Here is a 10563-nt window from a genome sequence, read left to right as displayed (position 1 = left end):
GAGCTGTGGTCACAGAGAAAATGAGAGTTTCCTGGAGCTGACGCCCCAGAGACTGGAACTTCATTCTTTATTCAGTCTGATAGTCTTGCCACTTTACTTTTGGGAATGAAGCCTACCTTGAACCAGGGTTAGAGTTTGGAGCTCTAATGGTCTAGAAACAGAAGCACATTTGGAACACTGGTCTAAGAGCCTTAGACATCCTGGGACATTTCCTATTCCACCTGACGACTGGTCGTTGAAGATGAGTGTGCAGGCACCCCCTGGTATGTGCAGAGCGGTGATCTAGAGAGACACAGGTAGGCCGATGCCAAAGCGAGAGCCATGTAGGCATAAAACTGGGGCTACAGGAGATGATGGGGGTGCAGGACACAACAGTAGAGAGGGTAGAGAAGGGTCTCATTTGTCTGACAAACCTTATGTTGTGAATGCAATCTCTAGCACTTCAGGGGCAACAGAAACATCGAGAGGTAATCAGGGCACTTCCTGCCATTTCCTGACCTGCTTCAAATATCCACAAATCATATTGATGTGTCCCCAAAGCACCTACTTAAAATAGCAAAGAAATAGTTTAGGAGATAATTTAGTGGATTAAATGCCAGAAGCACATTCTTGAAATACGCATTCCTCTTTGTATACGCTTGACTTCTCTTTGTTATTATGAACCATAGATTCTAGCTGAAGTGATTTGCCTAAAGCTCTGAGGAGGTATCTAGCAGGCCAGCAAAGTACTGTTTCTTGTGCTATAGAATCTGACACAATTCAACTGTGGAGACACATGCTATTTAGCTTTACAAGGTATTATTTTGATTTGTAAAACTGATTAGCCTCTTCAGCTCCAAGCTATTGATCACTTAAATCTTTTTGCAACAACAAAAGAATGAATTGGTTCTTTTTGTAAAATGTATGACAAACGCTATGATTGTATGGGTTAGGATAAATCAAGCAATGTACTGGAAAATAAACTACATTAAACATAACTTAGTCTTTCATTTAAATGACAAATAGCAACGGTCTCCATAGAGCCATGTATCTGTTACAAAAGCAAGCTCGGGTCTGCTCGCCTGGGAGCGGTAAAGCCCATCTATTGCCCCTGGGTTTCGGTGAAGCAAAGTGCAGTGTTTATTGCAGGGTGCCAAGAAAGGAGTGCAGGCAGCTAGTTTTCAAAAGGCCCAAAGTCCCCAGTGGCTTTCAGAGAAAGGTTTTTAGAGACAGGGTGAGGGACAGGGGTTGTGAGGTATGTGATGAGCTTGTGGATATCCTTCTGATTGGTTGATGGTGAGGTAACTGGAATTCAACATCCTCAGTCTCCAGGTTCCAACCACTCTGGGGTCTATCTGCTGGTGGTCAGCATACAGTTAACTTTTCTCACCTGGTGGGGGTTTTAGTATCTGCAAAACAACGCAAAGGATGTGGCTCAGAATCTTATCTGTAGCCCTTGAGGAGGAACTAAAAGTCTTTGACTTTGTTTAATGGCTAATCTATTATTATTTTTGTCTTGCTTGACTATTTTCCTTTCTTTCTGCATTTTCTCATTACTCTGATAAAATGTATTCTTTGAAACTCAGGGAAGGCCTAGGAGGCTAAAGTTTTTCTACAAGAGGCAGGCAGAGGACACGGGGAGAGGTCTGTCCTGTGAAGTACGCATAGGGTCATTCCTGGTTACGTACTGAAAATTAAGCCTGGTAGCTATTTTAAATCTACAAGGCAATTTTAATTTCTCCTGAATGGGATTATCATTTCATTATTTCATATGATATTTCTAACTGGTAACCAAAAGTCATTTTTTATTATGCTAAGGATTCTGGTGGTGATGAATGTGGTAGTTGCCCTCTGGGTCAGTAAGGTGCATTCAGGTGTTTGACTAGTTGAATGTGTCTCTTTCTGCCTTTTATAAGAGAGAGTTCAGTTCAGTCGCTCAGTCATGTCTGACTTTTTGCGACCCCATGGACTGCAACACGCCAGGCCTCCCTGTCCATCACCAACTCCTGGAGTTTACTCAAACTCATTTCCATTGAGTTGGTGATGCCATCCAACCATCTCATCCTCTGTCATCCCCTTCTCCTCCTGCCCTCAATCTTTCCCAGCATCAGAGTCTTTTCATACGAGTCAGCTCTTTGCATCAGGTGGCCAAAGTATTGGAATTTCAGCTTCAGCATCAGTCCTTCCAATGAATATTCAGGACTGATTTCCTTTAGGATGGACCAGTTGGATCTCCTTGAAGTCCAAGGGACTCTCAAGAGTCTTCTCCAACACCACAGTTTAAAATAATCAATTCTAAAAAAAAAAAATAAAATAAAAGCATCAATTCTTTGGCACTCAGCTTTCTTTATAGTCCAACTCTCACATCCATACATGACTACTGGAAAAACCATAGCTTTGATTAGATGGACCTTTGTTGGCAAAGAAATGTCTCCGCTTTTTAAAATGCTGTCTAGGTTGGTCATAACTTTTCTTCCAAGGAGCAAGCATCTTTTAATTTCATGGCTGCAGTTACCATCTGCAGTGATTTTGGAGCCCCCCAAAATAAATTCTGTCACTGTTTCCACTGTTTCCCCATCTATTTGCCATGAAGTGATGGGACCAGATGCCATCATCTTAATTTTCTGAATGTTGAATTTTATGCCAACTTTTTCACTCTCCCCTTTCACTTTCATCAGGAGGCTCCTTAGTTCCTCTTCACTTTCTGTCATAAGGGTGGTGTCATCTGCATATATGAGGTTATTGATATTTCTCCCGGCAATCTTGATTCCAGCTTGTGCTTCATCCAGCCCAAATGTAAGAGAGAGTACATTTTCTTAAATCAGACAGATTTCTTGTTTCCATCATTTCCAGTTAGTCATTGAAATAGTTGTTTATTGGTAATTTTCAATAAAAATGATCATTGTTTTTATTTTTTGCCCCTATTTTAAGTCTCAGTAGCCAGCCATGACTGAGCGACTTCACTTTCACTTTTCACCTTCATGCATTGGAGAAGGAAATGGCAACCCACTCCATTGTTCTTGCCTGGAGAATCCCAGGGACGGGGGAGCCTGGTGGGCTGCCGTCTATGGGGTCGCACAGAGTCGGACACGACTGAAGCGACTTAGCAGCAGCAGCAGTCACTTTAAGTACTGAAAGATATATTCAAACACAAAGTACAAAATGGAAGATTTAAATTGTTTTTAATCTTGAGAAATCCAGAAAAGCAAATCAAGGGCAGTGTATTGCCATAGGATTGGTGTCAAATGGGTGATTTTGATAATTGCCTCTGTTATTTTCTAATTTGCATACCTTACACTGCAAAAAAAGTTTGAAAATAGAATAGAATATTGTATGTATTTTTTGGCATGTGGGCCTAGTTGAACTTTTGGTGCTCATGGGGCAGTTCTTTACTTTGTTACATTTAGAGATTTTTCTCCTCCAACCAACTCATTTAATGAGTAGTCCTAGAAAACCCTTCACTGGCATCTTCCTTTTCTTCCTCAAGGCTTCAGAGCCCTGTGCTTTTGGAGCCCCAGGAAGCAGAAAGCTGATTGCCTTCTCAGAAAGACGGGAAGCCTGAGCACACCTCCATAAGCCTATTTATTTTTTCTTTCTTTCTTTTTTTTTTTAAAAAAGACCTCCAATCAAAGAGACTAAAGTTCAAAACAAAATCAATTGAAATTCTTGACTGAAACAAGATTGGGATAATAGCCTCCAATCTAGAACTGCTTTGTAAGCAGAACCTATTTTAGTGTCTGATTAGTCAGATCATTCACTCACTGCAGTTTTATATCAGAGCAGAATAACCTATCTCCTGGATGTGAAAAACTAAAGAAAGAAAAAAAGGTGGAGGAATAGATGAGTCAATCCTGCTGCTGCTGCTAAGTCACGTCAGTTGTGTCCGACTCTGTGTGACCCCATAGATGGCAGCCCACCAGGCTCCCCCATCCCTGGGATTCTCCAGGCAAGAAGAACACTGGAGTGGGTTGCCATTTTCTTCTCCAATGCATGAAAGTGAAAGGGAAGTCGCTCAGTCGTGTCCGACTCCTAGCGACCCACGGACTCCAGCCCACCAGGCTCCTCTGTCCATGGGATTTTCCAGGCAAGAGTACTGGAGTGGGGTGCCATTGCCTTCTCTGGAGTCAATCCTAGGAGACCAAAATATACCTTGAGAGATGGTAAATATTTCAAAGGCTCGCTTATACTGTTTTGCAGCACGTTACTAGGCAGGCTCCAGGAGCCGACCTGTGCTAGCAGGGTGTTCGCAGCTGAGAGCTGTCTTCTCTGGTGGCTTCAGGTTTGTCTCCTTTTGCTGCCACTACAGGTCCTGCTCTCTAACGGTCCCCTGCGAGGCGATCTGCTTGGCAGCAGGGACTTTGGCAAGTCCCAGCAAAGATGTCAGAAAGGAGCCATGAAAACACCTAACTTGGGATGAATCTTTTTGCTAGGTCGTGTCTGACTCTTTGCGATCCTATGGACTGCAGCATGCCAGCCTCCTCTGTCCTCTACTATCGCCTAGAGTTTGCTCAAATTCATGTCCATTGAGCTGGTGATGCTATCTAATCATCTGATTCTCTGTAGCCCGCTTCTCCTCTTGCCCTCAATCTTTCCCACCATCAGGGTCTTTTCCAATGAGTCAGCTTTTCGCATCTTATCCAGTGAGTCGGCTCTTTGCATCAGGTGGCCAAAGTATTGGAACTTCCGCTTCAGCAACAGTCCTTTCAATTGATGTTAAATTTCACTTTCTGGTTGGAAACTCAAGTAGTTCTAGACCGGCTATCTTCATCTCTAAGCCCTGAGGGTTATGTTAGATACCCTGCATGTGACCCTATCCACCCTCCAAAAGGAGTCTGGGTTCTAGCTGGTGACCTCAAATTACTATCATGAGATTAACCCTTTACCATTCTTTTCTCTAATCAGAACTTTCATATGTTAGCTCTTTAGCCCCTAAATTCTCAGTTTTGCTTTTAACAGTCTATGTCTGACTGATACTTTCCTTGAAGGATAGAAAAAGAATTAACCAGAGAAACTGATGATTGAAAGGGGTTAGTGTCAGCTACAACACACAAAATCATCTGCTGGTTACAGAAGGCATCTTGGTGCAAAAACCCCAGAGTTACAAAAGCAATCTCTCTGGACCTCAGTTTCTTCATCTGTAAAATGAGGAGGTAGACTACTTAAAGTTTTTAGTTTTTTCTGATTTTAAGAATCAGCAGATTCTTTTAAATTAGGATTTTAGGGTCTTGTATTTGCTTAAGTCATAGACCCTTTTTCTCTCATTTTTATTGATTTCTCCTGTATTAGAAAATGAATATTAATTTGTTAAACATTTATTAAACCTGACGTGAAGAGCCAGCTTATTGGATGGAGGATAAAATGGTTAGATAGCATTACCGACTCAATGGACACGAATCTGAGCAAACTCTGGGAGATGGTGATGGACAGGAAGCCTGGCATGGTGCAGTCCATGGGGTCACAAAGAGTTGGACATGACTAAGCAACTGAACAAAAACAAATATTTATTAAATTCCTAGACTGGACCAGGCACTCTTATGGCTGCTGAAAGTACAAAGATCTTGCCCTCAAGGAGCTTGTGGTCTAGTTAACAGATGCCCTTGTCCTTTCTTCCCCCACCTCCTGTGTTAGTAAATTATTATTACTATCTATCCATCTCATTCAGGATCCCTTCTCTGTCTCCTCTGATGGCTCCCCTTCCTTCTAGAATGTTTAATTAATACTAGGTATCAGTCATCCCTCTGTCCTTATTTCCCAACACTTCTCTACTAAAGCTATTAAATACAAATCTTCAAAAAAATGCTTATTCCCTTGAGTTCACTGACCTTTTGGCCTTAAGCCATTCTGTCACACCAACAGTCAGGACGATAATGCAAGGCACAGACACGGAAGTTCTCATATTTCTTTACCAAGAAGTTCATCACATCTCCCTCAACCTGCACTAGCCATTTCCACTTCATTCTTAGCTTTCAGGTTTAAAAATACTTTTACTTATTTATGTGTATTTGTTTTTGACTCTGCTGGGTCTTTATTGCCGCTTTTCTGCAGTTGTGGTGCTCAGGGTCCTCGTTTCAGTGGCTTCTCTTGTCACAGAGCAGGGGCTCTAGGTGACCAGCTTCAGTAGTTGGGCCTCGTGGGCTCAGTAGTTGTGGTCCCGGGGCTCTAGAGCACAGGCTCAGTAGCTGTGGTGCATGGGCTTAGTTGCTCCATAACTAAGATATGGGATCTTCCTGGACCAGGGATCAAACCTATGTCTCCTTCACTGACAGGCAGGATTCTTTGCCACTGAGCCATCAGGGAAGCCCCTTGCGTGTGCGTGTTCGTTGCTCAGTCGTGTCCGACTCTTTGGGACCCCATGGTGTAGCCTGGCAGGCTGCTCTGTCCATGGGACTCACCAGGCAAGAATTCCGGAGTGGGTTGCCACGCCCTCCTCCAGGGGAAGCGCCTTAGCCTTAAGCTTTGTCTCCACCTGAATCTTCATCCATTTCTCACACCACTCACGGAACCTGGTTTCTGTATTAGCTTCCTAGGGCTGCTGTAAGAAATTACCACCCACTGTGTGGTTTAAAACAACAGAAATGTATTGTCCCACAGTTCTGGAGGCCGGAAGTCCAAAGCCAAGGTGTTGGCAGAGCCTCCAAAGACTCTTGGTAAGGACGCTTCTTTGCCTCCTCTGGTTTCTGGGGGCCGCTGCCAGTCCTCGGTTCTCCTCATAGATGCATCACTAAAACCTCTGCCTTCACTGTCACGTGGCCTTCTCACCTGTGTCTCTGGCTGTGTCCAAACTTTCCTCTTCTTATAAGGACACTGGATTTAGGACTCACCCGAATTCAGTATACCTCATCTTAGTTTTATTACATCTGCGAAGACCCTGTTTGTGTATCTCTCTGTCTCTCTTTTTCTCCTGTTGGATATATCCTATTGGCTCTGTTGCTCTGGTGGAATCATTAATGATATAGCATGTAACAAACATTTATTGAATGAATTAATTAAATGCAAAATGAACAAACAAGTAAGTTTTCTATAGCTAGGGAGTGATTTCATTTTTTAGCTTAAATATATTCTGCCTTCCACTAATAGATCAAGCTCCTTTAACATCAATTTTATCAATTTATTCATTCTTCCAAGGCGCTGACTTTAAACTCATTGTTTGGATTTCCATGAGCTTATAGTGTGAGTACTCTATCTTATTATGTAGTAAGATCTAGTAATTTTAAAAAATGATCTACGACATTGAAAAGACATGAGTTCAACCCACGCTTCACTGGTTACTAAATATGTGATCTTGGATGCATTCTGTTATTTCTCTGAGCTTCATTTCCCTCACCAAAAAACTGCAAGTCACCTCAAAGAATTATGAGGGATAAATAAGACAATGTATCTCAAGTTCTTAGCTGAATACACGAAGGTACTAAGTACCAAACAAATAGTCCCTTAATCTCGTTTCTGCTCTACTCTAATATGAACTCCCCATTCTAGTCAAGTTGATGTGCTCATAGCCGAGATCCATTCCCAGTCTCACATCCTCCTAGAAATGCTTCCCCCACTCTCCCCCTTCTTTCTCTTTTTTCTTTCCTCTTCTCTTTTTTCACCTTTCCTCTTCTTTCCTTCTTTACCATTTTTGAAAACTAGACTCAGACCTGTTTCAACCATCTCAATCCTCATTAACCCAACCTGCTTCTCTGTGGACAGCATTTTATTTATACTGAAAATGTTAATTTCACTTTCAGGGAAAAGGAGTAGATGTGTTTCTCCAACACATCAGAAGACTCTAAAAATTAAAGAGAAAAAGGCACAACAGCTAAAGACTTAGGGACACAAAGAATAATACTGTGGTGAGTTTACTGGATTTTCTTTATGTCCCATATATCCCAAACTTGGAGATGAAGAAACAAGTAATTTAGAAATGCCAAAGATTCAGAGAAAAAACAGCAACAACAACAACAACAAAAGACTATATCCAAAGGACTCTTTATCCAAGGGACCGAGAAAGGGGAAATCTGGCAAGACAGAAAACTTCTAGACAATAACAGCTCACTCCAGCCAAATACCACAGAAAACACTAGGGCTTCACTCTCACCAAAGCCAGAAAAGGGCAAACGGGGAGCCTTGGCTTCCACACTTGTAAGGCTGTAATGAGACACCCAACACTCCCAGGGGGTTGGTGTCAGAGAAGGTCAGCTAGGGAATCTGAGCTCCCCCCCATCTCCCTTTCCCTGCAGAGGTCTCAGACGAGTCCTAGAACAGAGTTAAGACTTTCATCATTACCCAACAGTAATGAGGCCATTCGTGTTGCCAGTGAACATGTGAAAATAAAAATTAAAAATGCAATACCATTTGTAAATGCTCAAAAGAAATAAAAAAGAAAAGAAACACAGGTGTAAATCTAGCAAAACATGTATTGGGACGTATCATGAGCACGGATTAGAAGATTCAATGTGATAAAGATGTCAGTTCTCTTCTACTGACATACATGTTTAACATAATTCCTTCAAAATCCCAGTAAGACTTTCTATAGACCAAGACAAAATTGTTCCAAATTTTATGCTGTGCTGTGCTGTGCTTAGTCACTCAATTGTGTCTGACTCTTTGCATCCCATGAACTGTAGCCTGCCAGGCTCCTCTGGCCATGGGGATTCTCTAGGAAAGAATACTGAAGTAGGTTCCCATGGCCTCCTCCAGGGGATCTTCCCAACCCAGGTCTCCCACATTGCAGGTGGATTCTTTACTGTCTGAGCTTCCAGGGAAGCCCAAGAATACTGGAGTGCGTAGGCTATCCCTTCTCCAGGGGAACTTCCCAACCCAGGAATTGAACTGGAGTCTCCTGCATTGCAGGTAGATTCTTTACCAGCTGAACTACCAGAGAAGCCCCCCTCTAAACTTTTATATGAACAGGTAATTGACAAATTTTCAAAAGGAACAATAAAGTGGGAGGAACTGTCTATCCAATCTCTAGACATTACATAATGAAAATAACCAAGACAATATGATATTGGAAGAGAGAGAAACACATAGATCAATGGAACAAAATAGAGAACTCAGAAATAGACCTACATAAATATGCCCAGTTGTTTCTTGACTAAGGTGCAAAAATAATTCTGCAGAGAAAAGATAGCAAAACAAATTGTTCTGGAGCAAGGGGACATCCATAGGCCAAAAATAAACAAATTAGAAGAGAAGAAATTTGACATAAGTCTTATGCCTAATACAAAAAATAACTCAAAATGGATAATGACTTAATGTGAAATTATAAAGCCCTAGGAAAAAATCTTTGGTACTAGGATTTGGCAAAATGTTCTTAGTTCAGTTCAGTTCAGTCGCTCAGTCGTGTCCGACTCTTTGCGACCCCATGAATTGCAGCACGCCAGGCCTCCCTGTCCATCACCAACTCCCGGAGTACACCCAGACTCACGTCCATCAAGTCAGTGATGCCATCCAGCCATCTCATCCTCTGTTGTCCCCTTCTCCTCCTGCCCCCAATCCCTCCCAGCATCAGAGTCTTGCTTGACACCAAAAGAATGATCCATATAAAACCAAAAAAAATTGATAAATTTGGCTTCATCAAAATTAAAAACTTTAAGGAATACCCTGGTACTCTAGTAGTTAGGACTTGGTGCTTTCACTGCCAGGGCTGGGTTTTAATCCCTAGTTGAGGAACTAACATCCTGAAAGCCTCACAGTGTGGCCAAAAATAAAAAAAGAAAATTAAAAAAATGTCCTCTATACATGACCCTGGTAAGAGGGTGAGAAAAAAGCAACTGACTGAGAAAAAATATTTGCAAACCATATATCCAAACAAAGTAGTAGTATCTACACTATGACAAGAACTTTCAAACTCATAGGAGCTACCCCTCACCCAAGGTCAGGGGTGGTGGCCAAGAGGAGCTACCCCATGTCCAAGGAGAGGTGGCTGCACGGGTGCAGGAGGGCCAAGAGGAGCTATTCCACGTTCAAGGTCAGGAGGGGTGGCTGTGAGGAGATACCCCTCATCCAAGGAGCAGTGGCTACACTTTGCTGGAGCAGCCGTGAAGAGATACCCCACGCCCAAGGTAAGAGAAACCCAAGTAAGATGGTAGGTGTTGCAAAAGGGCATCAGAGGGCAGACACACTGAAACCATACTCACAGAAAACTAGTCAATCTAATCACACTAGGACCACAGCCTTGTTTAACTCAATGAAACTAAGCCATGACCGAGGGGCCACTCAAGATGGGCGGGTCATGGTGGAGAAGTCTGACAGAATGTGGTCCACTGGAGAAGGGAATGGCAAACCACTTCAGTATTCTTGCCTTGAGAACCCCATGAACAGTATGAAAAGGCAAAATGATAGGATACTGAAAGAGGAACTCCCCAGGTCAGTAGGTGCCCAGTATGCTACTGGAGATCAGTGGAGAAATAACTCCAGAAAGAATGAAGGGATGGACCCAAAGCAAAAACAATAACCAGTTGTGGATGTGACTGGTGATAGAAGCAAGGTCCGATGCTGTAAGAGCAATATTGCATAGGAACCTGGAATGTCAGGTCCATGAATCAAGGCAAATTGGAAGTGGTCAAAGAAGAGATGGCAAGAGTAAACGTTGACATTCTA

General features: G+C 42.5%; 1 long non-coding RNA gene across 1 annotated transcript in view; it reads right to left on the bottom strand.

Moving 5' to 3' along the window:
• Positions 1–208: 208 nt before the first annotated feature.
• The window catches only part of LOC112587945, a 35278-nt gene continuing 24923 nt past the window's right edge, over positions 209–10563 (bottom strand). Inside the window, exon 2 of the long non-coding RNA XR_006543108.1 lies at positions 209–1388. This is a non-coding gene — a long non-coding RNA (uncharacterized LOC112587945). The remainder of the gene's footprint in view (positions 1389–10563) is intronic.

Source organism: Bubalus bubalis, chromosome 11, assembly GCF_019923935.1.
Source record: "Bubalus bubalis isolate 160015118507 breed Murrah chromosome 11, NDDB_SH_1, whole genome shotgun sequence".
In the NCBI taxonomy this organism is placed as follows: domain Eukaryota; kingdom Metazoa; phylum Chordata; class Mammalia; order Artiodactyla; family Bovidae; genus Bubalus; species Bubalus bubalis.
This window is presented reverse-complemented; position numbering and strand designations above follow the sequence as displayed.